The sequence below is a fragment of the Chamaea fasciata genome, unplaced genomic scaffold, assembly GCF_029207755.1.
Source record: "Chamaea fasciata isolate MVZ Bird 193981 ecotype frontalis unplaced genomic scaffold, bChaFas1.0.hap1 SCAF_4, whole genome shotgun sequence".
NCBI classification, from domain to species: domain Eukaryota; kingdom Metazoa; phylum Chordata; class Aves; order Passeriformes; family Sylviidae; genus Chamaea; species Chamaea fasciata.
Window position 1 is genome coordinate 62,634,525 of NW_027094089.1, and position 27,792 is coordinate 62,662,316.

At 39.1% G+C, this 27,792-nt stretch overlaps 1 long non-coding RNA gene across 1 annotated transcript in view; it reads left to right on the top strand.

The window, feature by feature from the left end:
* LOC136288511 (uncharacterized) overlaps nucleotides 1–5,661 on the top strand; it is a 66,395-nt gene extending 60,734 nt beyond the window's left edge. Inside the window, exon 3 of the long non-coding RNA XR_010720525.1 lies at nucleotides 948–5,661. This is a non-coding gene — a long non-coding RNA (uncharacterized lncRNA). The remainder of the gene's footprint in view (nucleotides 1–947) is intronic.
* The last annotated feature ends 22,131 nt before the right edge of the window (nucleotides 5,662–27,792 follow it).

Below are 27,792 nucleotides of genomic sequence, written 5' to 3' on the forward strand. Positions count from 1 at the left end.
ATTATTTATCACATTTCAAATTTGGAAATCATTTGTAACCGTTATTATTGTAAGTTAAACCACACCTGATTCTGCTTCCAGTTGGAATGCTAATTTACTAGAGTTTGACCCGTGTCAACTCCAGTTGCTATGTTTATTTAAAAGTTCTTGTAATGACCAGCCTGGATTTTTCTCCCTCCTTCTCAATATAGCTAAAAAAATTATAAGCTGACAGTTCACTAAACACCTGACTTGTTTCAACACTTCTTTCAGCACACTTCATTTTTAATATACTGCCATTGTAAGTGTCTTTTTCCTACCCTGTTCTATACACAATGAGGTCAGGTCAATGAACAGCTGAAGCCTCTTTTTTGTTTTCCCCCTGAGTCAGTAATAATGAATGTATTGTTTGTGAAAGGTTTAGAGCTGATAGCAAAAATAGAGGTAGCACTAATCTGGCCTTTGGCTGTCAGAGCAACTTGATTCTGAATTCATTGCAAGGGGGTGAGAACCACCATCTCCTGGGTAATAATTCAATCCTATCTTTCTGTTCACTGAGCCCATAGACTTCCTTTGCCACGTTAATTCCACTTGAACTATAATAACCTCCTGGCTGGGAACTGCTATTGATAAATCACAAGAGAAACTGGCAAACTGACATTGGAGGTGGACAAGCAATTGTGCACAATAGAAAAATTCTAAATGAAGTGGGATCAATAACTAGCATTGTCAGTAAAAAATACAGCTTTTTTTCTGATTTTAGACAGATTAAGGCATTCTACAAGCACTCACACTACTGGAGATTTTGACTACCTGGTACTATTTTACTTCAGGCAGAATTTTTCAATCAGCTATTAGTTAATTAAATATGAAACAATCCAAATTACATTAACCAATGCCTGCTTTCACTCCATTTCACAATATCATAATAATACTTTGTTTCTCTCTCTCTTTATCTATTTTTACAGAGTTTTATCCTTCACTCATGCAGGAGCTCTCAAGAGCCTGCCCTGGAGGATGCCCACTGTATTGAGTCCCTGAATGATAAGAATCAGACTGTCAGGAACGAAATCATCTATGGTTACTTATTTATTGGAAGGAAAAATGAAACTTACAACCTACTTGTCCATAACTAGAGCACATAACCATCTATTGTCATTACATGCCATCCTCACCTCCACCTAATTTTAAATTTCCTGTTGCATTTTATATGCTGCATCTTTTCCCCAGTGGCTCTGATCTTCAAAAACTCACAGGTCTGTATCACTTCATTTATGCAAGCAATCCAACCGAAATCAAAAGGACTATATGCAGCTAATGAAAATATGCATGGTTTATAAACCCAAGAGAGACAAAGGACTTAATGATCTCTTCAAGAGTGGATTTTATCTTGTAAAATGCTCATGGTTCACACAATTCCAGGATAACGTGAACCTTGATGAGGAACTTATTCATAATTGATAAGGCTGATCAATATTTGGCAATCCCCCCCATGAAGTGCATCTAGGTTGACATTCCAATTTATAAAGAAAACCACAAAAAAACCAAAAAAAACCCAAAAAAACCCCCAAAAAAACCACAAAAACCACACACACACAAAAAACCACACAAACCCCCCCCAAACCACCAACTACAACAACAACAACAAAAACCTGCTTAAAAATGCAAGCACCTAGAATTATTATTTAAAAAAGGAAAACAGATTAGGTGGTTGATATTTTCAATTCAAATTTAAGATAGATGTTTCCCCCAGTAATAAGGCAAATATATTCCATTTGAAAGAAAATAATTTTAGTTTCAGGTTTCATTTTGGAAAATAAGTATTTTTTTTTAATTACTTCATTTTGGTTCAGAACTTCCCATGCTGAAGAAACCATTTTCCACAACCTGTGACTCTTAACTTCCATTTTGCATATGCCATTTTATTTGCAATTTCCAAATGTACTGTGGTAGTCAGGTGAAATACACATTTCACTTTGAACATATTTTTGTCAAGGCTCTTTTTTGCCACAACATAATACCTTGCTCCAATTACTCTGAAAGTTTTATATTTTGGGCTTGCTATCCATCTGTAATTTTTATTTTTCCTTTTTCTTAATTCTTGCCCCACACCCCTCAGCTTCCTATGCCCCATTCTTTTCCAGTTCTCAGTGGATCTCAGAATTTCACAGAATTGTTTGGGTTGGAAAGGACCTCTGGAGATCATCCAGTCCAACCTCTCTGCCAAGGCAGGGTCACTGAGAGCAGGTGACACAGGAACACATGCAGGGGGTTTTGAATGTCTCCAGAAAGGGAGGCTCCACAAGCTCCCCAGGCAGCTGTCCCAGAGCTCTGCCACCCTCAGTGTAAAGAATTTCTGCCTCAAGCTATGGTGGAACATCTTGTGCTTTAGTTTATGGCCATGGCTCCTTGTCTCTTCTGTGGGCACCACTGAAAAGAATCTGGCACCATGCTCCTGACTCCCAGCTTTGAGATATTTGTATGTATTGATGACATCCCCTCCCAGTCTTCTCCAGACCAAACAGGCCCAGCTCCTGCAGTCTCTCCTCATAAGAGAGAAGCTCCAGACTCCTGACCATCCTTGTGGCTCTCCACAGGACCCTCTCCAGCAGCTCCTTGTCTCTCTTGTGCTGAGGAGCCCAGAACTGGGCACAGCACTCCAGCTGTGGCCTCACTAGGGCTGAGTAGAGGGGAAGGGTCACCTCCCTCGGCCTGCTGGCCACAGTCTTCCCAATGCACCCCAAGGATTCCATTGGCCCTCCTGGCCACAGCGGCACTGATGGCTCATGGACAACTTGTGATCCACCAGGAGTCCCAGGCCCTTTTCCACAGAGCTGCTCTGTAGGAGGTCAGCCCCAGCCTGTGCTGGCACATGGGGCTGTTCCTCCCCAGGTGCAGGACCTGACACTGGCACTTGCGGACCCTCTACCCAGCTCTCCAACTTAACAAGGCCCTGCTGAATGGCAGCAGAGCCTTCAGGTGTTTTAGCCACCCCCCTCAGTTTTGTAGAACTCACAGGTGAGAATTTCATTCAATAACATGAGATGATATCAGAGAGACCACATATGTACCTGAAAGAGGGTCTCAGAGCTGCTGCCTCTGTGGTGTGAGGATGACTGTACCAGAGAAGTCCTCCTGTGTACACTGATGGCCACATGACAACAGTGGGACATGGCCTGCAGAGCACCACACTGGGTAACTCACGGAGATTAGAATGATAAAGCAGGGTGTGTTGAGAGATCAACTGTGCTGAAAATAGGCTAAAAAAAAAAAAAAAAAAAAAAAAGGATTAATACTTTCACTCCACTGGGAAGATGAGAAGTACTTAATATGGTTGTGGGCATCCCTAGAATAGATTTTTAATCAACAACTCTCATTTACTGGAAGAGTGAGCCTATGAACAGACTAATACTACTGAGTGACATTATGGGCCATTCATCTGCTTAACTTGTCTGAAAATTTGAGCCACCAGTGAAGAATTATTATTGATTTTTCAGGCTGTCTTTGTTAAATGCCTGATATACTGTACCACTCTCTTATTCCACTCTCCCTCCATTGTCACTGATATCAAAATGAAACCCACCTATTATCAAATCAATCATGCCTGATAAAGCTACTCAGAGTTAGATGATGTGCATCATATTTACCCACTGAGACTGAAAGACAGAATTTCAATCACCCAGAAAATGTGCATTTTTTTATTTATTTATTGCTTTTGATAAACTGGGAACTACTGCAGCAATTAACTAAAGCTATTTAACAGACTCTATATGAGGCAGGAACTTTTGCCTTGTGGTTGAGATGTTGAACTGAGCTGAAGGTTTGTCATTTATGCTTCTGGTTTTGGCAAAGGCTTTTCTTGTAACTTTAGCAAAAGTGATCAATTTCTCTGGACCCCAGCTCTGGCAATAAGAAACCTATCTGTACATTTTCTGTAACTTAAAAATAAGGACAAAATACTACTTTTCATGTCTAGGTACTATGCAGACAGATAGGAAATGAGGAAAGTTGAAAAAGCAACAGTTAAAGAAAGAGATTTTGTCATAGAAAATAAAAAGAAAAATGTTATAGTATCTACATGTGTGCCTGGGGTTCACCAGTCAGGAAAAGTCCCTAGAAATTATCTTAGCAGTTCAGGCAGAGAGAGTGAGTTGGAGATTTCCCATTGGGTGTCTAATGAACAATGAATTTCCAGGCCAGCAGTACTCCATCATCTTTGGCATAGTAAAACCTCAGAAAAATAATAGACCCAAAAATCTTCAGGTGTCTGAACAGACATAAAAAGGAGAGAAAACATTCTTCCTGGGTTTTCCAATTGACAAAGACCCAATCTTGACTTGAAATAGCTTATTGGCAGATGTAAGTAATAGAAGGGAAAAATGCTTATTTCATTGAAGACCTTTATTTACTCTAAAGGACTTGAATTTTTCAGTCTGTTTCACCTGGTCTTTATGTCAAAATCTGAACTATAGAGTGTTCATCATTTGGGTAGTCTTAGGACACAGGTCCCAAGAGAGGACTTTCTACACTGTCTGAAGAACAGAAAGAGAGCAGTAAACTCATGTCGCCTTTGTATGCCATGCTACAAATAGGAGTAGCTGATGAAAGTAAAGCAGTAATGACTGTTGCAGAATACCCTAGGAATATGCTGTGTCCAAATATATTTTTAAGGCCTTTGTTTCTTTTACCCTGCAACATTGTCTGACATGTAGAAGGAGACGGACATCCTTATATTAAATTATCTTTTCCACTTCTATTCACCTAATTTTTCTTACTGGAATGAAATACACATGACTTAGTCCCAGTCTGTCTCTGCAGCATATTGATTTGGCCACAGCTGTTTGGAAGAGCATATTTCAGTCTTTTACTGAATGGACCACTTCAGAGGTGTTATGGGTTCCTAAATAATAGTTCACTTCATTTAGCCTGAGAGGAACAAAGCAGGTTGATACCAGGACATAGACGAGATGTTTGAAGTTCAGACAGCAGCTCCATCTGACTCAGCTCATTCTAGGCTAAACCAGGACAGGACTGCCAGGATGTTGGGAGAAAGATTTTGTTCCTGATGGGTTTTCACATTATTTCACAGCAGAATGTGACCCAAAGGTTAGGTGGAAGAATTAGGTCTCTCTTGGATGACCTCTGAGACCAGAACTCTTGATATTTACCAAAATGAATATGCTGAGTCCAAGGAATTTATCAAAGAACACAGGCTACCTAGACAAGTAATTGAGAAGTACTGTTATGAATATTTTCAATACCCAGTCTGAATCCATACCCTTCTTTTCTATGTAATTCATATTTTTTGTTGTCCAAGAAAAGCAGCTTGTTTATAGATTTTATCTTGCTTCCAAGCTGCTATCTGGCTGCATTTCAAGCAGACTACACCCTGGAAGCATTGTAAGGCAAAAGGGAGAAACTTGTGGGGTACATGTAGTATTTAAATAGAACTTATATGTTCACAGGGATTTATGAATAATTTTTCTCTCAATAAGGGGGAAGAAAGGGTATGAATTCATGCTAGACCTGGAATATATATGTATATGTATCAATAGATTAAAGTCTTAAAATTATTCTGACTGTAAATACTGTCTAGTCATGGTCTCCATGAGTAAAGAGCTATTTATTTACACATTTGCAAAGACAAAATGATTGATAGAGACAAAATAATTTCAAAACTTGATGGCTAAATACTCTCTTCGGCAAGAACTCTAAGACAGTACCCCTTATCTGAAAGTTTACTGTGCTAAATTGCCAGGTTCCTGATTACACCTTTTTTTTTTTTTTTTTTTTAAGCTGAGGAGGTCTGTCCCATTATGATCAAAATTTTTGATCATAATAGGTGAGTTTCTTCTGGAGAATGAGATATTATGTCTAACAGAAGCAGTAAGAAAAAAACAATTCAATAATGCTCTTCAATCCTCTGAATTAAAAAAACAAAAAAAGCAAAATCCCCCCAAGAAACAAAGCAAACACAACCCTCTCCCCCATCTCCCCATAACTAGAGAACCTGGGAATAATGACAAACATTGTTAATAGGAGCAAATATTTCAGCTCAGGTGAGAATTTTTTTTTTCCTATTAAAACAGAAGCAATGAATGTGAGCATGAATTTGTGCACCTTCTTCATGGCTTTATATTTTATCCCAAGAACTTTTATTTTAGAAGGGTTCAGTGGCAGCATCAGAAGGATCATAGTCACCAGGGAGTTGTTTCTTTTGTGGCAGGACTGGAGTCAAACTCCGGAAGTAACTGGAAATCAGAAAGGAAATGGATGAAATTTCTACTTCAGTGAATGCAGCCCTTTGCACACTTGTACAATGCCGTGTGCTGCCTTTTTATTCTGGACAGACATTCTGACTGTTTTTTTTTCTAGAATAAAGAAAATCATAAATAGGGAAATTCACAATCTGAATTTTCCTGTACGAGTGGCCCTGAATATATTTCTTAACCTTTTCTCCCTCCTGTTCCCTCATTTATAATATTCAGATTTGCAACGATTTTCAATGTGTTAATCTTCATTTAACACTGATCAGAGGAACCTCAGAGGGGAAAAAGACAGATTCTCAGATTATGTAAATCAGTATAGCTCTGCTGCTACTGTTCTACAACTGCTGACACTCTGGGGCACAGAGCTCATAAAACACTATGTTTGTAAAAACAATGCCAAACCATGGGTTTTCGTACTTCAAGGGATTTAAACAGCCACACAGAAATTGCAGCTGCATCAAAAATAGAAGGAACTGCAGCTGAACTAGCCCATCTTGCATGGTGGCACTTCCATCTTCTTCATATGCAGCTTACACATGAGACTGGTGTGCCTATGGTCCCCTTTGTGATCACACTTACACCTCCTTGTGGGTTCAACACCAATGTTTAACCAACAGATGAATAAATAAATAAGCCTCTCCTTCTGAAAGAATTTCAACCCTGAATATTTCGGTCTACATTTTACAAACACATTTGAAAACTAATAAAGGCATTAATTACATTAATTCAGAGAGCTCCAGCCATAGCAGCATGATGAAGCCATGATATACGAAACACAGCATTACCCTTTCCATACCCATGCTGAAAGTTGCTTTCCTCTATAATGACAGGTTGAGAAGTACTCAGCTATTCTTTGAGTCAGTTGTAGAAACCAGCAGGATAAGACATTAACAAGCTTAAAAGGTATTACCTGTCTAGCCCTACCAGGAGGTTTATGCTGACTGTAGGGGTTTCACATATCTCTTATACTTTCATGAGGGAATTAGTTAAAATTGCCATAGTGGAAAGTATTTGATTTAGATTAATCTGGATTTCTCAAGCAGTGGAGACTCATTACTCTGGCTGTTCTACCCACACTGCCCTTAATGCTCTAACTACATACTCAGGAAAAAAGCCTTCAGTTCAAAGCCCTTGATGGATGACTAAAATGGATCATTATTATCTTTTCAAGAAACCTTTAAAAGACTTAGAAAAACAAACAGAAAAATATGTGTAAGTGAGATATATACCTCCAGCATTCAATCTGGGCATACATCAGATTTTTGCCTTTTCAGATGACAAAACTTCTCATCCTTAGAGAAAAAGAGTCCTCTATATTAATCTTTTCACTTAAGAGATAGCCCTGATAATCTTAGAGTGTTGGTGCAATTCACATCTTGTTTCTAGCGTGGCTGCATTACATGAGGTGGGATGTCCTAGGAGTGCCCCAGTTAGTGTACCAAAACACAATGTGTTTTCATGCTTTTGAACATTCTTAGTGAAGTGCCTCTTCAGTTCTGCCTGTAGATACAAACCAGAGATCTTTCCAAGCCTGAAACTGTCAGAGCTCTTAATGGGGACACACAGGAAAGTGAGAACACTAGTGCCAGAAGCCCTCTGTCACTGTAAGGACAGGATATTCCCAAACCATCTTTTTTGGAAGCTGGTGTCAATCAGACAAGCTTTATGATGGTGATGATCTGCAATCATGTTTTAATGTTTAATCTTTCAGGCATGCTGGCTGCTCGATCCTGGAATGGAGTAAAAATATCTGGGTTGTTCATTTGGACTGTGGTTTGGGTTCTGTTCTCAAACATTTTAAAGAAACAGGCATGTGAAGGGAGTAGGGATTTCATGATATTGAAGTCTTTCAAGTGATCTAAAACACTAGATGTTTATCCTTCTTTATGGATTACATGCATTTCTAAGTCATGAGACATCCATTGATCTTGCTGAAGATGGTTTTTAAAAACTATCAGGATTATTAACAGATCAGAGAAAGCTTGACATCACCAGCCAATAATTCTTGCAACTGTATATTTATAAGCTCCCCAATACTAATATCCTAATGTTAGAATTATCTCCAATACTGTGATTCAGACGCAGATGATCTGACAGAGGAAGCTACATTTTAAAAGTGCTATCAGAGATAATGTGTGGAGTCTTGACCTGATTCAATTAGAGCTTTGCCCTTATGTTACCCAAGGGCATATTATCCAGCATTTATAAAGACATTGGCTTGGATAAATGAATGAGAAAAAAAGCACTATTGTTTACTCAGCAGGAGATGGACTGTGGAAATGGCTAGATTACCCTCTCATACAGACACGCTATATTATAACCACATGCACACAGGCACACACACACACACACACACACACATAGACAGAGGCACAGTACACATACACAGACAAGCACATGCATAAAACCTTAACAAAATCTCTTCAAAGTCATCTCCATACCAAAACATCTATTTTAAAAATGTGAGACAAAGCTGCACAATTTAGATTTTTCCTATTTCCTTTTGTATGCAAAAACTGGACCCATTTTTGGTGGTTTATATACCTATAATCAGCAGTTTAATTTCCTCAGAGGCTAAATTAGCCCTATGAATTTATTTAATAAAGAGTAAGGCGGTTTGGGTTTTTTGGGGGGTTTGTTTTTTTTTTTTTTTTGCCAAGGCTGCGGCTGCGGCTCCGGCTCAGCCTCAGCTCTGCACTGCCCTCTGCTGCCTCCCCGGCTGCGGCCAGCCCGACCTCGGGCACCAAACCCCGTCTGAGGAAGTGTCCGCAGGAAAGCCTGAGGAAACACCACTCATCTAAAAACTTCATTTACCGAGGACACATACCCTTGCTTTTTATTTTCCAGTCACCAAAAATGCAGCAAACATATGTCTACACCCACGTTTTGTTTCTTTTTTCCCAGCAAACTCCTAGATTATAGACATTACCATATTAGCCTTATAACAAACTTTCACACATGTGAGTTCAATAACAGATTGCATCATGTGCTTGTACATAATCCATGAAGCTTGAGAAAACGATGTCACACAAAGCATCATTCATCATGCCTGAAGCAATCTGATAACTCTTGGTGTGTCTCATTTTCTGTAAAATCTGAATCAGGAATTATATAATATTCTGCTTAAAAATGTCTTTTAATAGGGGGAAACGCATTCATCTGTTGCAGAGGGAAATTTTCTCTTGGAACAGACTGTGCTGACCACTAGCCCTTGTCAGAGAAGTTATTTTGTCAGCTAAGGAATGGCCTGCTACTCTGATCTGAAAGTCTCACTTTTCTAGACATCTTACGCATCCACCTTCAAAAGCATCTTTTGCATCTAATGAACTTTATACAGCGCCTTTTATACAAGCAGCCCAAAATGCAGGGCAGACCTGATTATACATAAATTATAATAATCCTGGATAATATTAATGGTAAAATTCAAAATTATTAAACCACACAATATGTCAGATTACTGTATTCTGAGACCTTACTTTCTTTATTGTTTAAATGCAGCCTCTTCTGGTTTGGAAGACAACACACAGAGCACAGCTATACAAAAAAGCAGTATAAAGAATAATAAATAAATAAATAAAATCTTATGTAGTATAATTGCAGAGGGAATTTTAAAAGAAGCAGAAGGTAATGAGCCTACTGGAATTTAGCCAGAAATAATAACCCTTTGTTTCTGGTGTACTTAAGGAACTACAGCTTGCATCACATTGGCTAATAAGCACAGAAGCCTGGCAGGAAATGAGATCAATTAATTTGAAGAATTGTGTTCTGACTAGCTAAAGCTTCGAGGCCAGACCACATCTTTAGATCTGAGCAGTGAGGGACCCTATAGAAACAGAGAGTTAGCTCCTGGCAAACAAAACAGCCGGAACCATGACATCCAGCATACACGTTCCTGTAATGTTTTCACTGGGCTGGAGTCATGTGTATGGAAAGACTCCTTGAAAAATTGGGAACCGTGATTCCCTTTTGAGCCTTGAGCAGTTTAAAGCAGGTATCAGGGAAAAGGTACATGTGGAAGCTATTTTCTGCATGTGGAGAACTGAGAAAAAAAAGACACCAAGTCATTACAGAAGAAAAAAATCTTCATGGTTACAGTCTTCTTCTTTTGACAATACATTAAATACGAATCTTATGAGTAATGCAAACACAAATCCAGCTGTCATGATGGAAGAATTTACTCCAGAAAGTATACCTCACAGGTATACTTTTTTCTCATTTCTTGATTTTTGTGGGAAAGTATGATCTGATCTTCACTGAAGCCAAGTATAAATCAAATAGCTCTGTACACTTCTTTCAAATAGACAAACAGAAGAAGATGGCTTCAAATACTTGAAACAGCTGGTCCAGAAAATTAATCAGCATGTCTCTAAGAATTTCTCACTTTCTACTGCTGTTGTGGTGGTGTGGGTTTCAGTTTTCTGTTTGTTCATATATGCATTTCAATTTGTTGTAGTGTAATGGTTTGTTCTTTGTACCCCCTCCTATTCATTCCCCTTGGTTCACTCCCAAGTTGTTCGTCCAGCCCCTGTTAGTGTCAGTCATATGATATGTAACCAGCTGGTCCTGTCTGTCACTCTGGGGCCTCTCCCCGCGTCCAGAAGGTTCCAGGAGAGGCGTCAAGTGATTGGGCAGGATTCAGGTTTCCCCCTCCCCTTCTCCTATGATTTGTTGTCCCACTTGTATGTTATGTTCTGAGCCACTCCCTGACTGCTCCTTATTGGTTCCTTGTTGTACCCACCCCGCTGCAACACCCTCCCTTAAAAGCTGGGCTCCTTGCGTGCTGGGCCTTTCCTTTGAGGCACAGCCGCGGGGTGGGGGCCTCTGGTCCAATAAACTCAGTTTGTTTCAGCTCACTAGAGTCCCTCCTTTTGTCTCTCCTGTCTTCACCGCATCCCTGCTCCTGGCTGACAGGAGCCCCGGTGTTGCCGTGGTGCCAGGGCTGGCTGAGCCGAGTGACACAGGGCACCGCAACATGCTGTTGCTCCATTCTATCTCTCAGCGTTGTTCTTACGATCTCCCCTGTTTGAGCCTAAGAGCAGGAGGTAGATAGAGCACCACATTTTCATGGCCATCATGCCTCTAATTTTTTCACTGGTAAATGAACTACAGAAACTTACTGTCTTTTTAAATGAGGAGGTAATTTCTAACTGCTATTTTCCTCATCTATCGCAATTCAAATGCCATTGACTGTTACGCAGCTCCATTATTCTCTTTTCTTTTGTAGGAAACTGACCCTTGCCACCTGTATTTGGGATCACTTATGTTTGAAAACAATCTAGGAGCTGAACATTGCAAGGTACAAGGATCTCAGTCATCATATTGGGGAGCAGCCAATAGGTTTCTATGCATTTACGTCCAAACTTTTTTTGCTGAGTGTCTCAGGAAATGATCCATGCTGGGACACGCTGCACTGTTTCTGGAAGCTCTGATTCAGAATTGTGAGAGTCAAAACAGAAAATTTGACAAGACTGTCAAATAGGGCTATCTGGCTAATATGTGGCAGCATCCTTGAAAGAAGAACATGGAAAATAAATGTCATCCACCTAAAACTGCTGTGCTGCCTTGACAGCAGAATCAGATGCTAAATGCATTATTGTAAAATGTGGGAGACGCTGTCTTGTAAGACACTGTGTAGAGTGGAAAGGAGGTGAATGAAAGAAGTAAAATTCTTCTTGTGCCCCAATGGTTAGTATTACATCTCTGAAGAAACACAGCCAGAGGGATCCACTAGATCATCCCAAATCACCTCATCCTATATCACACATTTCAAAACATCATCTTGTTATCTATACACTGAGTATAATAATATTTGTCTAACCAAGGCATAAATTGTGTTTTGGCAGAAGCATAAGTCACCCTCGCTATTAGAAATGGATCATTTTGGGGAATTTTTAAGTTACTTCAGATCTAGTCATCAGTTCTTGTTTTGCATTTCTCAAGCAGGACGTTTTCTCACTTAGGAGATCCAAGGACCCTGGATCTCTCCCAAAGTGTGGTTACCGAAATGCACAGGGGGCAGACACATTCCCTATTGCACACAATTTAAAGACATGTTGCTCCTTCTACTCAAATTGAAACCAAAATGTCACTTCAATACTCTTGACAAGCAATTTTCTGAAGCTGGTCAGGTAACTCTTCATTTGGTTGGCTTTTCTCTCAAAATTACTTAAATTTGTGCAGTCAAATCATCCTCTAGAAGCACTATTTTAAAATGTTTGTATGGCAGTACAAGAGTTCTTATTTGGCCTTTACTGTTCTGTGTGGTGGCTTTTTAAGGCTTACAATATTTTAGAGAGGACACTAGTGCTATGAAAATGTTTTCTTCATCTGCAAATTTACTCCAACAGCTCTTAGAGCTAGGCATTCTCAAGGTAAGTTTCTGCCACATCACTTTTGTTGATTTTAGCTGGAATTATGCAGCAAAACCTTGGTGAATTTATCTCAGTAACTCTAGATGTTCCCAAAGTGTGTGTGTGTGTGTGTGTGTGTGTGTGTGTGTGTGTGTGTGTGTGTACACCAGGCTTAGTTCTCTGGACTCCTTTGAGAAAATAATACATATAAGGAGCAGTCTTTCTGACCTATTTAAGCCTTCACTAAAGTGAGATGGACTCAAATGTTTTCATCTTTCTTCCCACTCGCTACACAAGGATGACTCTCCGGGTGGAGGGCATCCACCCCATAGATGCCTCGGGTTAGATGGTGTCACTGCTTCCATCCCACTTAGAACTGCTTACAATCTGCAGTAGCTTTGCTAGAATACAACCTTTTTAGGCCACTGGAGCAGGCAAAGAATTCAGAGATCAATGGCTGGTAAAATCTTTGTTTCATGTAGTGTCCTAGGGCTGAAGAATTGGTGTTGAGTTTTGCAATATCACAAGTTTTTCCCTCATCTGCACTTCCCCTGCAGCTCATCCAGATTGGAAGTAGTCGATTAAGGTTTCCAAGGTCCTGACACTGAGTGGGGTGCACCAATGCTCTCAGAGTCCATCAAGGACCCTCATTTTAAAGCAAAGAGGAAGATTGTGAAGAATATTTTACAAAGCCAAAATGCATTCCACACTGAGAAAAACTGCTAGGAAATGAGATCTGTTTTTCAGGATATTTTCATTCTTTAGGAACTGGATTTAGAGGGAGACAAAGAATCACTGGATCACGTAAATCTCTTTCTAAAACTAACACAGAGGATTGGATCTTGGAACCGATTCAGGAAGCACTGCATATTATGAGTACTGAAAACATTAGAGACAGATAAACTGTTTTATTATCTGTTTCAGCAGAGCTCTTTTGTGTGTTTACTCACCTAAGAAAATAAAAAAACCCCTTACTGGCTAGGGTTAAACTGGAACTAAATAAGGAAAGGTCCTTTATTTCTGCATCTTATCCAATAACAACGAAAATCAACTGTTACTCACTGCAGGTCAATAGCAAGACTGAATGCAAAGAAACTATTTTTAGTTATTAGAGTAGTACGTGTGCTTCTCAGTCAGGGTTCCTTTAAAGCAGCAGGTGTTCTGATTCATCCACAGGGCTGTGGCACAGCACATCAAACTAAAGTAGGTTTGAACTGACCTGTCACAAAACAAGTTATGTAATTTGTACATAAAACATTGGTTACTGCATAATCAGTGTCTTAAACAATGGATCATTATATGTACACAGTACGATCATAGGGACCTGGACAGGAAAGTAGCATTACCCAACTTGCCAGTTTGGAAATAAAAATGCATTTTATCAGGTCTTCTTCTTTGTTCACACAGAATATGCAGAGTTTATTCTTTTTGCGGGACAGATCCAGAAAGCAGAGAGATGAGCCCTGGGTAAAACTCTACAGCAAACTCTTCTTGTTAAACTGTATTCAGGGATTGCCTGCCTCTGCTTTGCATGGTACCGCAAAAGGCAGCGATGACTGTATTGCTCTGAAGGAGACCATTACCAACAATGGCTGCAGCTCTGCCATGGGTGAGAAATGGAATTTCATTACAACTGCATTCAAAGGTATTTCAATCAGCACTGATTGCTGCCTCTTTTTAAAGAAAAAAAACTGAGCAGATTCAAAGGTTGTGGGAATCACACCCCATGATTTCCTACTCCCTGTTCTTTCTTCTTACAAAATCAATGCGTGTGCTCTCCTGCTCATCTTTTGGCAGTGTTACCATGCAGCCTGAAGCGTTCAAAAGGCTAGATTTTTTCCCATAATCTAAACTAGTTAAAAAACATTGTATTTGGGGTTGTTGGGGTAGAGGTGTGGCCCTTTTTCTTTTTTTTTTTTTTCAAATCAACATTAAAACAAGGTAAAGGAATTTAGCTGTAGAGACAGGTATCAGCTGGACAGGTTGAATTTTTGTCTATAAAATCGATTCACAGTGTTTTCCCCTCTCCTGACATACTGGTATGCCTCTTGCTGTCTGAAGCACCACATTAGCGAGTGATGTTAGTCAGACTACTCCTGCGTCTTGCTCTTTAGCCTTTTAGTCTGAAGTGCAAACCGTGGTGCCTGTGCTTTGGAGGAAAACATTTCCTTTTCCAGCTGAAACTGGACTGAGACCACAAAAGAACCCCTACCGGAACAAGTGACAGTGTCTGCCATTAACAGGCATAAGTTTAATCTACACATGCATGAATTAAAAGAACACTATGGAGTTAATCAGTTGCTTTTCTGACATTGCCCAGACATACTTGGAGCAAGAAATAATTTTACATGATTGGTGTTCAGCCTATAAATATCAGTCGAGCATTTTCTGTAACAGTGACCTTAGGCATAAAAACTGTGATAAATCCTTGGCTTTTCTCTTCTTTTATGGGTAAATAATTCTTAAATACATCAAAAAATAAAGGAAAGGAAAAATATCTATATGAAAACGTATACATACCTGTGTTTCGATGCATGTATATAATTACAATTTTAATTTTTTAATATATCTTTCTAAAGGCAATATTGCTACTTTAGAGTAATGAAAGTCCAGAATTATTGTCCATCCACATAGAAAGCTGAATTCAGTTTCCTCTCACTGTCTAGATATAAGAAAACATGAAAATCCCTCCAGTCATCTTCCTTCATAGATGCATATTCTTGATTAATTTCTCCACCAAACAGCTCAGTCCATTCCATCCCTTGGCCCCACCAGGTGTTAGTTGCATGCTTTGTCTATCTAAACATGAATGTGTTATCTCCTTCCGGGTTGCTCTTCTCATTGCCTCATCGTGTATACCAAAAAGCCAATTGTGGACTTTTAGGACACTTAAAAACCAAAATTACAGGAATAGGTGGGAGATATATTAGCAGAATTTTTTGGAGCCAGACTGAGATCCATGCCCTGGATTGGTCACTGCAGAAGCAGCAACCTGGCCTGTGGAGATTTCAAAAGAAATTACTCAATTAAAATACAATGGCCCTCCAGCCTCCCCAGGCTGTGAATGAGAGCAGACATATTTATAATCACAGGCTATAATAAAACTCTATCCAGTTATATCAAATCAGTGGGCCTAAATTAGCCAGCAACATCCTGATTAGGTGCTGTGCCTCTGTGTGTGTGTATGTGTATGTGTGTGTGTGTGCGTGTGTGTGTGTGTGTATGTTGGATGATTTATGATAAGATCAGTAAGGACTGTCAAAAGAGATTTTAAAATGACCTTCCAGGGAGGACAAGGGTGGAAGAGAGGGATATTGAGGTTTCAGAAAGACAATTGTACTGCCTTTTTGTGAAGTATCGCAGTGAATAGAGGTGCAGAAATATTACACTTGTCAATGTGTTTGTAGGATGAATTAACTCACACATACACTCAAATACAGACATGCACATACGCACGTAAAGGAGGCAAAGTTCATTTTCCATTGAGAGCTTTTATTATAGTAGGGTTTCTCGTCACTGTTTAATTATCCTTACAGAGGGATTTACCTTTTTTAAAATAAGTTTTATTTATGCTTGCAAGTACTGAAGAACCATGTAAGTGCAGCAAAGTGGTATCCTCCATTTATCCAGAGGTCAGAGATGATTGTAGGCAGGTGGTCCAATTACTTCGGAAAAAATCTTTATTGCCTCCATCCCTCTCCCCACCTCTTTCTCTTCAATCAGCTCAGGAAAAACGATAATCAGAAATTTAACCCAGAGCTGAATAAAGGAAGCTGTCAGCCTATTTGCTTCTGGAGAGAGCAGCAGTACAGTGTGTAGTATAGGTACAGCGTGTTCATGAATCCCAAACATAAATCATTGCCTTCATACTGTGAAGGCAGGAAAGAAGCCTTTTTTAGCCAGGAGAGCAACAGCAGCAATATCTCAAAGGTGAAGGAGGTTAGAACAGGTTATTTTTTGTCGCCATGACTCCACTCTTTTTCAACTATTCACGACGTTTCTTTCCTTGATATGTGCCCTATCTCCCAAACTCCCAGCCACCCTGAAATTTCTCAGCTGACTGCCCAAGCCCACTAGGTGTGACGCACTCCAGAAAGGGCTTTCCATGCTTGTTAGTTCCTCCTGCTGCTGTAATCCTGCAAAGGAAATATTTTTACAGGGCAGTAATGCGTGGCAGACTTCACCTTCCTAAAATATGGATGAGGAATGGTTTCAGTGATTGAGCACAAAATGAAAAAGCCTTTATACCAGTTCCCCCAAAGGGAGATTATCCTCTATGCCATTGTTACAGGACAGTAAAAAACAAAACAAATCAAAACAGTACTTTATATCAAATACAGCTTTTTAAGGGTAACAACGTGCATACTGTCAGCAGTTCAAAAGCTTGACATTGTGTCACTGTTATTTTTTAGGAAGTTATTTTTATTATTACTAATTGTTGTTACTACTACTACACTACTTCAGCTTTGCTAAGCAAACGGGAATCTTCATCTGTCCTCCGTCTAAACTTTCCTGAGGATTTGAGGCTCTGCTTCACAAGCTGGTAACAGTCTATCACGTAGCCAGATAATGGGTTCAGGTCCACAGGCACTACGCAGATCTGACTCTAACCCTCCTCTGGTAACCCATTTGCCTTCACCAGGTAGTGACATTTGCTGCTTGCGATGTATTCATACTCTCTTTGAGCAGAGATTTTTATCCTTGTCAAATACATCTGAGGTGTGCCAAAACCTACTGCATATGATCCAGTCCCAGGTATGAAAAGGGATAGGAAAATAATGACAAAGGAAGTCAGAAGGCAATTCAGAAGGCAAAAGAAACTACGAATTATCAAAGTCCAGCTGATTTTACAGGAACTGTCACGGTACAAAGAAGGTTTACAAACTCTCTAGGGATAATAGTGTGAAATCTCACATAATTTAGGGAACCCCTAAATAAACCAACAACACCATTCTTACTACCTTTCTACATGAGCATTTCAGCCCAGCTTTGCTGCACCTGGTAGGTGACCAAGCAAAGCCACACAAGCAACAACAGCAAGAAAAGCTGGAGAAGCCTTTGAGGTCCAGGTCTTCTCTTCCCAAAGCATTCATGGGGTATTGGTGAATTCCCGTTCAAGTCAAACTAAGTGATTTATTTTCTCTCCACTGTGAGGTCTGTTGTCTAAACAGAGTTCTACCTGAGACTGAATAGGTGACTTCACTAATTACATAACCCAATGTGTGGAACAATGAATTTGAAGGACTGCCAATAAAATTCAAGGTTAGATATCTGCAGCTTATGTTATTAGGTGCATCTTAAATAAAAAATCATTGATATCAAGTCTTGTATTCTTCTCCTTACTTGCTAGAACTTTGGGTAAACACTTCAAAACTTCTAAAAGAAAAAACTGAATGTCTTAAAATATACATTTCAAACAATTTCTCTCCTGGATTGAACTCCAGTTGAACAAAATAAACTACCTGAAAACAGATAATTTCAGCTTCACACTATTTTAATGTCACAAGCAACTTTTATACATGCACTAAACATTCACCTTTTCCCCCTTCACCTTTTTCTGGATTGTAATTCTAAATTAAATATTACTTTCATAGAAGATGTATTCTGGGTGAAAAATTTAATTACACACATAGGGGTTTTGAAGATATTTCTTGTACTACAGAAAAGTTATCTAACATGTATTTTAGTCAATACAGTTTTAATTATGATATTCCATAGTTTTTGTTTAATTATAAAAACTTACACTACTATTCATCTCCTTTGTGCCTTTAATCCTCTGTAACATGGATGAATTACATATTATTCCCTTCCAGAGAAAGTGTGGTGATAGTCATATTTGTATTTTAGTGAGATGCGTAGTAATTTTTTCTATAAACAAAAAACTTACTTTCTGTAATCTTCAGAAACATTTAAAATGTTTCTGTGTACCCTTATTAGTTAAGTAATAAGGTTACTTCTGCAGCTGCCCAGTAGTGCAGTAAGTAACAGCATGAGAACAACATTTTTTCTCAAGGTGCACATGTGCTAGGAGACAAGTTAATCACCATCTACCTCACAGTGCTGCATTGAGGTTTTTTAGCTGTTAATATGTAAATAGTACCAATACTTGTCAGCCACTTTCCCACTCTTACATGCTTTTGGCACAATATTTCTGTTCATCTTTTTCTGCTCTGCTCAGTGAAAAGTTGGAAAGAGTGCCTCTGTATAAAGCAATGGCTAGCACATTTTTTATGAGTGAAATTTATGGAGTAATGTATCTACTTTTAGCATGACTGTTGTTAGACCTGGAGATCAAGCAAAGTGACACTGAATATATTGCTTTATCAATCGGATTCGTTCAAGTGAAAAATGCTGATCATGCCATGTCTATCCCCTGGGTGCAGAAACACTACTTCACTACTGGAGTGGTCGATACATAAAAGTCAAATTCATTATAATTTGTAGGTTTTTTTCTTGAAGAAGAACGTGGTTCTCAGTACATCAATATCAACTCTTAAATCCACATTGGATGGAGAGTTTACAGCACAGTAATTCAATCTCTTTACACTTAATATGGTCAGGAAGAGAGAATGAAAACAGCCTCTTGTAAAATGATGGAAAAACCAGGATGCAATCATTCTGATGGAGCTGTGCAAAGGAGTCATTTTACACCATTCGTTACCAGGGCAACAAAAATATAGTGAACCCCATACATCTAACAGGCGACATTTTAGCTAAGAAATTGCTTCTTTGGTATTTTTTCTGTCTATGAAAAACAATGTTACTAGCGTTTTCACTTGTCATGTACTATAGGGCAACATATTCCTGCTGACAGGCCCATAATGGAAAAATAGAGCAGTTAAATAGTATTACAGTCTAACTTTTAGGATACATGCTAATCTGCTCTTTAAAGAGACTTCAGACATTTTCAAACACCCTGGAGACTTGAGTGACTGGAAATTTCTGCATGAGTGTATATAGACAGATATGTTTAGTGGAAACAAAAAAACCCTCTTTTCCAATCTTTCTGATTTAGTTAACACATGGAAAGGGTTTGGGGTTTTTTTTGTTTTTTCTTTGGTGGTTTTTTGGGGTTTTTTTTTTGGTTGATTGGTTTTTTTGGTACATAAATACACTGCAGTGTTTGTAAATGACCACCCACAAACACACCAGTCCAGATACATCAAAGTGGTTGGTTTCCATTAATTTCTACCAATGACCGCACCGATTATTTCTGGACCATATGCATGAGAGTCACATATTGGATCCCTGTATGGCTGCTACTGATTGAATGAAGGGACAAGGCTTGATTTCTATTCCACAGTTTTACATCCAGAGGAGATTAAAGATCTAGCATGAGCTTCTGTGGGTTTGTGAATGAATCTGTGCATCTCAACTTTTTTTTTTTTTTTTTTTTTTTTTTTTTTTTTTTTTTAATTGCAACTGCCCCAGCAGTAGCATAACACTCTGGTACTGGGGTAATTCCAGCAGCTGGTGTTGACTGAAATCCCCTGAGAACTGCCTGTCTCTGTCTCAGTCACTGGTCAATGATGTTCCTGAAGTAAGCGCAGGGTTGGAGTAGTGATATCCACTGACAGGTCACAGAGGTCACGGAGAATCAAGATTAAGAAAAAAATTAATGAAAAATTTGGAGAAAATCAAATTAATTTTATTCAAAGAAACCTTTGTTTGAGTTCATGAGGGCAGCACCTCTTAATTGCTGAGAAGAGAAATCCAGATGCATAGAGTAGGCCAGAAATGACTGAGAATCTTTGGTTTAATTGGTATACACAAGAAAGGAAGTATTCTTGATACAAATACTATCAAGCCCTGGGCACTGTAGAAAATTAGTGACATCAGTTCAGGAATTTGCTGTAGGACCTAGGCTACAACATGGGGGATTGTAAAAAGAACAGCACAATAATCAACATGTAAGTAGAGGATCCATTCAGTTCAGTAGGAAAACAGGAGAAATATGCAGGATCAAGAGATGAAGCAGGCCTGATGCTAAATGTGTGTGGGGGAGAAGGAAGGATGAAGAGTGACACACCAGGTGTCAGGTGAGTCACACTTTCATGGAAGAGAAAATGAATGTAGCAGACCTCTGCAAACCTTGAAACCAGAAACTAGGAAGAGATTAGGGTAACTGGAGGTTCAGTAATGGACTGCATTGGAAGCTGCTTCCATTTCCTTTACAGATCAGAGTTCAAAGATTTAACAGGATGAGATTAGCCTCTGGTGGCTACAGGACAGGCTGACACATAGTGACTAAGGCATCTCTGACACTGTCCTTGGGAAGTGATGTTGTGGCCAGGACTTCTGGTCAAACACATATTTCTGTTTCCTATATCATGTACAGTGACTACCTAGAGGTATTATATGAATTGACAGCTACTGGTTATTAATTTCTAACTCCTGAATTTAGGTGAAGATAATTTGTTCCTTGATGCAGTCCTTAGGCCATGTTACTCCTTGTAGTGTAATGATGTATGTTTAGCAGGACTACAAAACAATACTTTCCTGTAAATGGGAAATGCACTGCTCCTGAAGGCTGTTCTGCTTCCTAGATCATGCCCATCCATCCTCCCTGAGTGAGTAAGGGGCTCCCAACAAGTCACAGGTGGGCAGGGAGTTACGTGTGAGATAGAGACACCAGATTCCAGGATTCCCAGACACCAAAGAACAGCACAGCGCATGTTAGAGGCATTGCAGGTCATGGAAGGGGTTTGCTGCCAAAGGTTCCCCCTTTGGTTTGTCCCCTGGATCTGAAATCTGTCTCCACAATTAGTGGCTTTGCTCAATACTCACCGTGCATGGCTTTACCAAGCAGGACTGTGCATGGGCTGAGCTTGGGCTGTGCCTTGTGCAGTAATCATGAAAAGCTTGATTTGGAAAAATGTGGGTTTGGGACACTTAATATCTCTTGTCAGTATGACAAGACTAACCTGTGCCTTATGAACCTTACTCTCTTGGCAGTTTTATTTCACCTGTTTCCCTTTCTTCTATCTCTTGTACTTCTTTCTGTACAAATTATTTAATCCTCCAGTACAGTCTTCTACATTTTTCAATGTGTATGCAGTCCCTGCCTCAGACCAAGATAATACTTGGCTGAGAGAGGGTTGCACGGTAATTAAAGACTGGTTTACTGTCCTTTATGTGCCATACTGTCTGTTCTTGTCCAAGTGCTCTGAAACAGAGCAGTCACCTTTGAATGCATGCGTATGCTTAAAGGCACATCTTTTTAGCCATGCCTGCACCTCCAACCCAAGGGTTATGTGTTGAAATACAGAGAATTTGTGTATTTTACTTGTTTCACATGCATTTAGCCTGCACCAGATTAGAGTATTTGTCAATGTAGTGTGTTGGAAGTTGTGATAATGGGAGAAGCAAAATACTCAAGTAAGCATGCTGTAGATATGCGGGTGTAAACATTCATGTTCTCTCAGACAACCGAGTTGAACATGTCCCCACCCTACAGGGGGTTACAGTAGATGACTTTTAAGAGTAATTTCCAATCCAAAGCATTCTATGATTCTATGATACAGATTAAGCTTTCAGGGACCCAAACTGTACATACTGTGTAATTATGAACTAGCATTAACCTTTTAAATCTATGCATGAAGATGCAGAATTAAGGCCTTTATAAGAGGAATGTGTCAGGTAACCCACCTTGTTATCATTTTAAGTCTCCCTGTAATAATAGATAGAAGAAGATACTGATGGGAGGCTGCTGTATGTTTTCATGTTCCAAGTCTATGGGGTTGTTTTTTAAAAACAGAATAGGATTTATTAAAAAAGAGGCTCAAAACCTGTTTAATATTTGTGCGTGAAGAGTGTTTGCAAGTTCTGAATTTAACCAGATTTGAAAAAGTAGTTAATATTTTTAAAGCTTCACACCAAGTATATGTTTCTTTTTTTTTCTGTACTCTAGATGACTCATAATTTTATCATCAATTACAAGAGTGCAACAGAGTATCTCACAGTACTATTAATCACTATCTTTGTCTGCACAATCCTTTGAATTGTAAAGTACTAAATAGATTATAAATGAAAATAAAAAGCATACTCCCATTCTCCAAAAATAGTATACTATTAAAAAAAAAATTACATATTTTCACTTCAAAATTTCACACTACTTTCCATTACCATTATTCAAAACCGCAAGACTTCTTCAGATTTTTTTTCTGTTTCTCTGAAAACTGTTTCTGTGATATTAATAATCTATATGTCAATTGTCTTAAAATAACATTCTAAGAGGTATGTAATCTTTGAGCATTTAAAGATTTGAGAGTATCATTCAAAATAAATCCACACAGTCACATAAATGTTACAACTTCCTACATATTCAAAATTCTTTCTCTCAAATTAGATACTAACAAAATTCTCACAAGAATACAATTTGTATCTGTTTTATTGTAGAAGCATATCTTGTTGATATGTCTGTTCCAAAGATAATTCCTATCTAAATAGTAAGGAAAGAGCAAAGAAAGGAAAGGTGGAGCCATTTTATGGTAGACAGTGTCACTTAGGACCTTAAATCTCAGAACAACATCTACTGTAACCTAGGTTATTTGAAAAAATGATACATTTTGAATACATAAAAATAATATCACAAAAATGAAAGTCTGCATAAATTCACGGTGTCAAATATCAGTTATGTTTATACTATGGAGGTAAAATTCCTAAAGAGTTTTTCTAACATCAGCCTCTTGTTTGTTTTTGCATTACATCTATTCCCTGAGATCAAGAAAGTTGGCAGGGATCCCTCATCTGTTACTGTCATGGGCAGAATAGACTCAGTTTAGGGAAATAAATTGAATCTATTACAATCAATTGAGAGTAGGATAATAAAAAATAAAACCAAATCTTAAGACCACCTTCCCACCACCCCTCCCTTCTTACCCCTTAACTTTATTCCCAGTTCTCCAGCTCCTCCTCAGGCAGTGAAGGGACACAGGGGTTGGGATTATGATCAGTTCATCGCATGTTGCTTTGCTGCTTCTTCTTCCTGAAGGAGAGGACTACTCACACTCTTCCTCTGTTCCAGTGTAAGGTTCCCCCCACAGGTGATAGTCTTGCACGAATTCCTCTAATATGAGTCCTTCCCATAGGATGAAATTCTTCATGAACTACTCCAGTATGAGTATCTTCCACAGGGTGAGGCCCCTTGGAACAAAACGCTCCAGTGTGAATCCCCTGTGGGGTCTCAAATCCTGCCTGCAAACCTGCTGCATCATGGGCTCCTCTCCATGGAGTCACAATCTCCTTCAAACATCCATCTGCTCCAGTATGGGTTCCCCATGGGCTCCAGGTCAATCTCTGCTCCACCATGAACTTCCATGGGCTGCAGGGGACATCCTACCTCATCGTCATCTTCACCGTGGGCTGCAGAGTAGTCTCTGCTCTGGTGCCTAGAACACCTCCTCCCCCTCCTTCTTCACTAACCTCAGTGTTTGCAGAGCCATTTCTGTCACATACTCTCACTTTCTTTGTCTGCCATTTGCTTCTGTCCAGTAACATTTTCCTCTTCTTAAATACATTAGCCCAGAGCCAATACCTCTATTGCTGATGGGCTCAGCTTTGGCTATCCACAAGTCCATCTTGGATCTGGCTGGCATTGGTTCTGTCAGATATGGATGAAGCTTCTGGCAGCTTCTCAAAGAAGCTGCCCCAGTAGCCCCACCACTACCAAAATCTTGCCAGGCAAACCCAATACATTAGTTGTGCTAGTTGCTCATTCATTTCAGTTAAATAATTTCATCATTATCAAAGTCAAACTAAAAGGTGAATCCTAATATTCTGAGAAGACAGCAGCAGCAGAACTCTTCTAGCTTTTTTTTTTTTCCACTTTGGTTAATGATTGTTCATTCCTTTCTACTAAAGTAAGTTAAGTGTTGTAAGTTTAGAACATGGTTTTCAATTCACCACATAAAATTCAGGGTACTCCTTGCTATCTTCTCTTTCCCACATTAGCATCTTCAGAACATAAGTGATTGAGATACCCCTGAAACTGCTCTACAGAGAAACAACCAAAAGTGGGCACCTAGTTTTCATTTTCCTGTCCTCACCAACCAGGATTCGTTGCTTCGTGGCACCTCTCTGTCCTCATTGTATGGTGATTTGATGCCAAGGTAGTCTCTTTTCTGTTCAGCTGTCATTCTTCTAACCACTGCCAAGATCTATTTCCCTAATGCTTTTGAAGTGAAGACAGTGGAGTTCATGTAAACCTTGCTAAATCTGTACCACGTGCAACACTACCTAGCATGGACAGTAAAGAAGACTGGCGTCTGATTTTGGGTGTACTTAAGGATTATAAGTTGTATTATAGAGGTCAAAAGCTGTAGGATCGGAAGGACAGAAGTTGTCCCTGTACCACATATCACACACTGTTTGGATGGGCACACTTTCTCGCAACTGAAAACCTGGTGTCTTATCCTATATATTTCTGTCATATTGGCTTTTACTGCTAATTAAGAAACTATAGTCCTGAAAGGTGGGAAGGTGCAAGTTGGCCAATTTACTGTTGAGACAGATTTCTCTAAAGGAGGTAAGTCCAGGACAGAGACAATCTGTGAGCAATTTTTTTTTTTTTTAGCATGACCCATAGCACAAGCCAGTGAGAAAATATATTAGTTCGTGGAACCATAAAAGCTTAAAATTAGTGATAATCTTCTTTTGATATGTTCAACAACATGTTTTAGGAACTGGTAAGTGAGAGTGGGAAGGAAACAGGGCATCAGGAAAATATTGGAAACTAGTTGGAGAAAGTTACAGAGGGGAAAAAATCAAGCGAGAAATTATTTTTTTGCTGATATCTTTAGCACTGGATGGATAGAGACGGAGTTACCAGTTAAGGACAAAGTTGTCAGACTAAAGTGTCTGAAGTGAAGAATCTAAATCAATATTTAGACTACTCAGTGAGTGACCTGGATTTCAGAGACACTGTGTTACTTCAGCTCAGACTGACATAGTATTCATCACCTAAGAGAGTAATGTAAGAGTTATAACTACAAGTGTGAATAATGAGATGCCTGAGGTTTGCCAAACTGCTAATAGAGTTTCATCATCATGTTAAAACCAAATGGTTTTTTAGATAAAATGGCAAAAATACAAAAAGTATAACAATACAAATTCTTATCAACAATTTAAGATTTCTTACAATAAGCTATTTCTTAGAAGTGACTTTTTATCACAAGACGTGCAGAAGCAAAAGTTGCGATAAAAATAAGTTTCTATTCTTTAAGTTTTATCCTCTGTGATTTTGTTTCCAATTTGATGTTTCAGATGTATACTGGTTTTGAAAGAGAAAGGTATTTTCTTAGGGGCACTTTTAATTACATATGAACTGATCAGAGATATTCAAGTACATTTGGCTGTAACACCGTTATAGAAAGTGAAAGCAGTAAATAAATTAACATATCTTAGGGAATTGCCATTCTCTGAGCAGTGGGACATTGTTAGTGGGAAGCATTGATTTTGTTTGACTTTTGCATGGCACAAAATGAGATTGACCCCAGAAAGCTGTTTTGGAAGACTTCAAAGCCACTGACCACTGTGAATGCAAAATTTCCCACTTCTACCTTAGAAGCAAGTTATATCTATTTCAGCAATTGATTGTCTTGTCCAAGCAAATAATCACTATTAGTTTTATACAAGTTCACTGGCTTTCTGTTTCTAAAGGGTCTGAGTGGTAACTTCACTGGTTCTGTAATGATTAAGTAAGTATGTCTAAATGTCTTTATCATATAAATGATACACAACTTTGTCTTAATCGGTTACCTTGATTGAGGTATAGTAGTACTTCCTACTGACTTCAGCTGAGCTATACAACCCCACACCAACTCTGAATTCAACCCTTTTCCTCAGACATCAATTGATCTTTTGGGTTCATTGGTTTATGTTGCCAGAAAGATACAGTGATGAAGAGGGAATCATTACATGGTAGTCTCCTAAAAGTTTGTTGAACCGTGTTTGTATTCTGAAGATTTTTATGTCAGGTTATCTATTCGATAGATAACTTCATCTTTGAGGAGTTTTGTAAAAGGTACCATGGATCTGAATCACTAAGAAAATAGGAGGTTTACATTTCTCTGGGGGAAATTTCACAAAGGAATGCTAAAGCTCATTGTTTGGGTATAGAAAATAAGAATTTTTTTTAACCAACAGTGAAAAGAGGAAGACAATATACAGCAATACACAAGTGGGAAAACACATTGATCCTGCCTGCTAGACTAATGTCCTGTCTTGCTTAGATGTGCACTGTCAGCTTTGTCAGTTTAGGTAACTGTTTGCTTCTTTAGTTCTAAGCAGCTATCCATGTGTTTTAGTCGGTAATAACGAACAGAAATGCTTCTGTTGGGAGAGTGTTAGCTGAGGAGGACAGTCTAGTGGATGTGTGTGGTAGCAGTAGAGATCATCAGGAACATATCTCTACAGATTTTTTGTGCACTGCTTTAGTAGGTTTAGTTTTTGGTTTCAAATAGTTTTTGTTGTTATGTTAGCAAGACCAAAATGGTGCAAAAATGCTCTCCCTAGTGCACACTGTAAAATTGATAGAACAGCTGTTTAGTGAAGCAAGACAGTTTCTCTCTCAAGAGACTGAACTCTATGTCTCAGTAGATCTCCGAACCCTAGAGGCCCAGAGAGTGAGAGACCAGATGGTCCTGTGTTTGTTTAGGGCCTTTTTCACCAGGTGTAAACCAGGGCCTGGTTCCACTTTTGCCTGCATCTTAAAAGCTTTCTGAGAGCTGTAGCTTAACCAAAGCATTGAACTCCTTGTGCCTGTGTGCCTTCTTGGAGTACAGAAAGCTCTTGCTGTTGTGTGCTCTCTGTACTGAGCTACCTGACAGTAGCTCCTTAGCAGTTCACAAAGCAGCATTCTTTCCATATCTGGGTCTTGAATTCCTTCCCAAAACCTTCAAAGGAGGTGGCAATGGCTGTGACAGTAGTGCTTGGTTGGTGACAGTCAGGATGAGACCACCTTTGTTGGTTTATAACCTCCTATAGGAAACACTAAGCATAATAATTCTCAGCCACCGCACCTTTGGGGATGTATTCACCTAAGAGAAAAAAGCTGGAAGGTTCCAGTATTGTAACTAATTCTCTGTTCCATCCAGCTCCTTAAAACCAAAATATGAAAATATTCTCCAAGCTGTAGCTCAGCCCTGCAATAGGGGTCCAAACCAGCACGATCAAGTGAGCATTCAGAAAATATT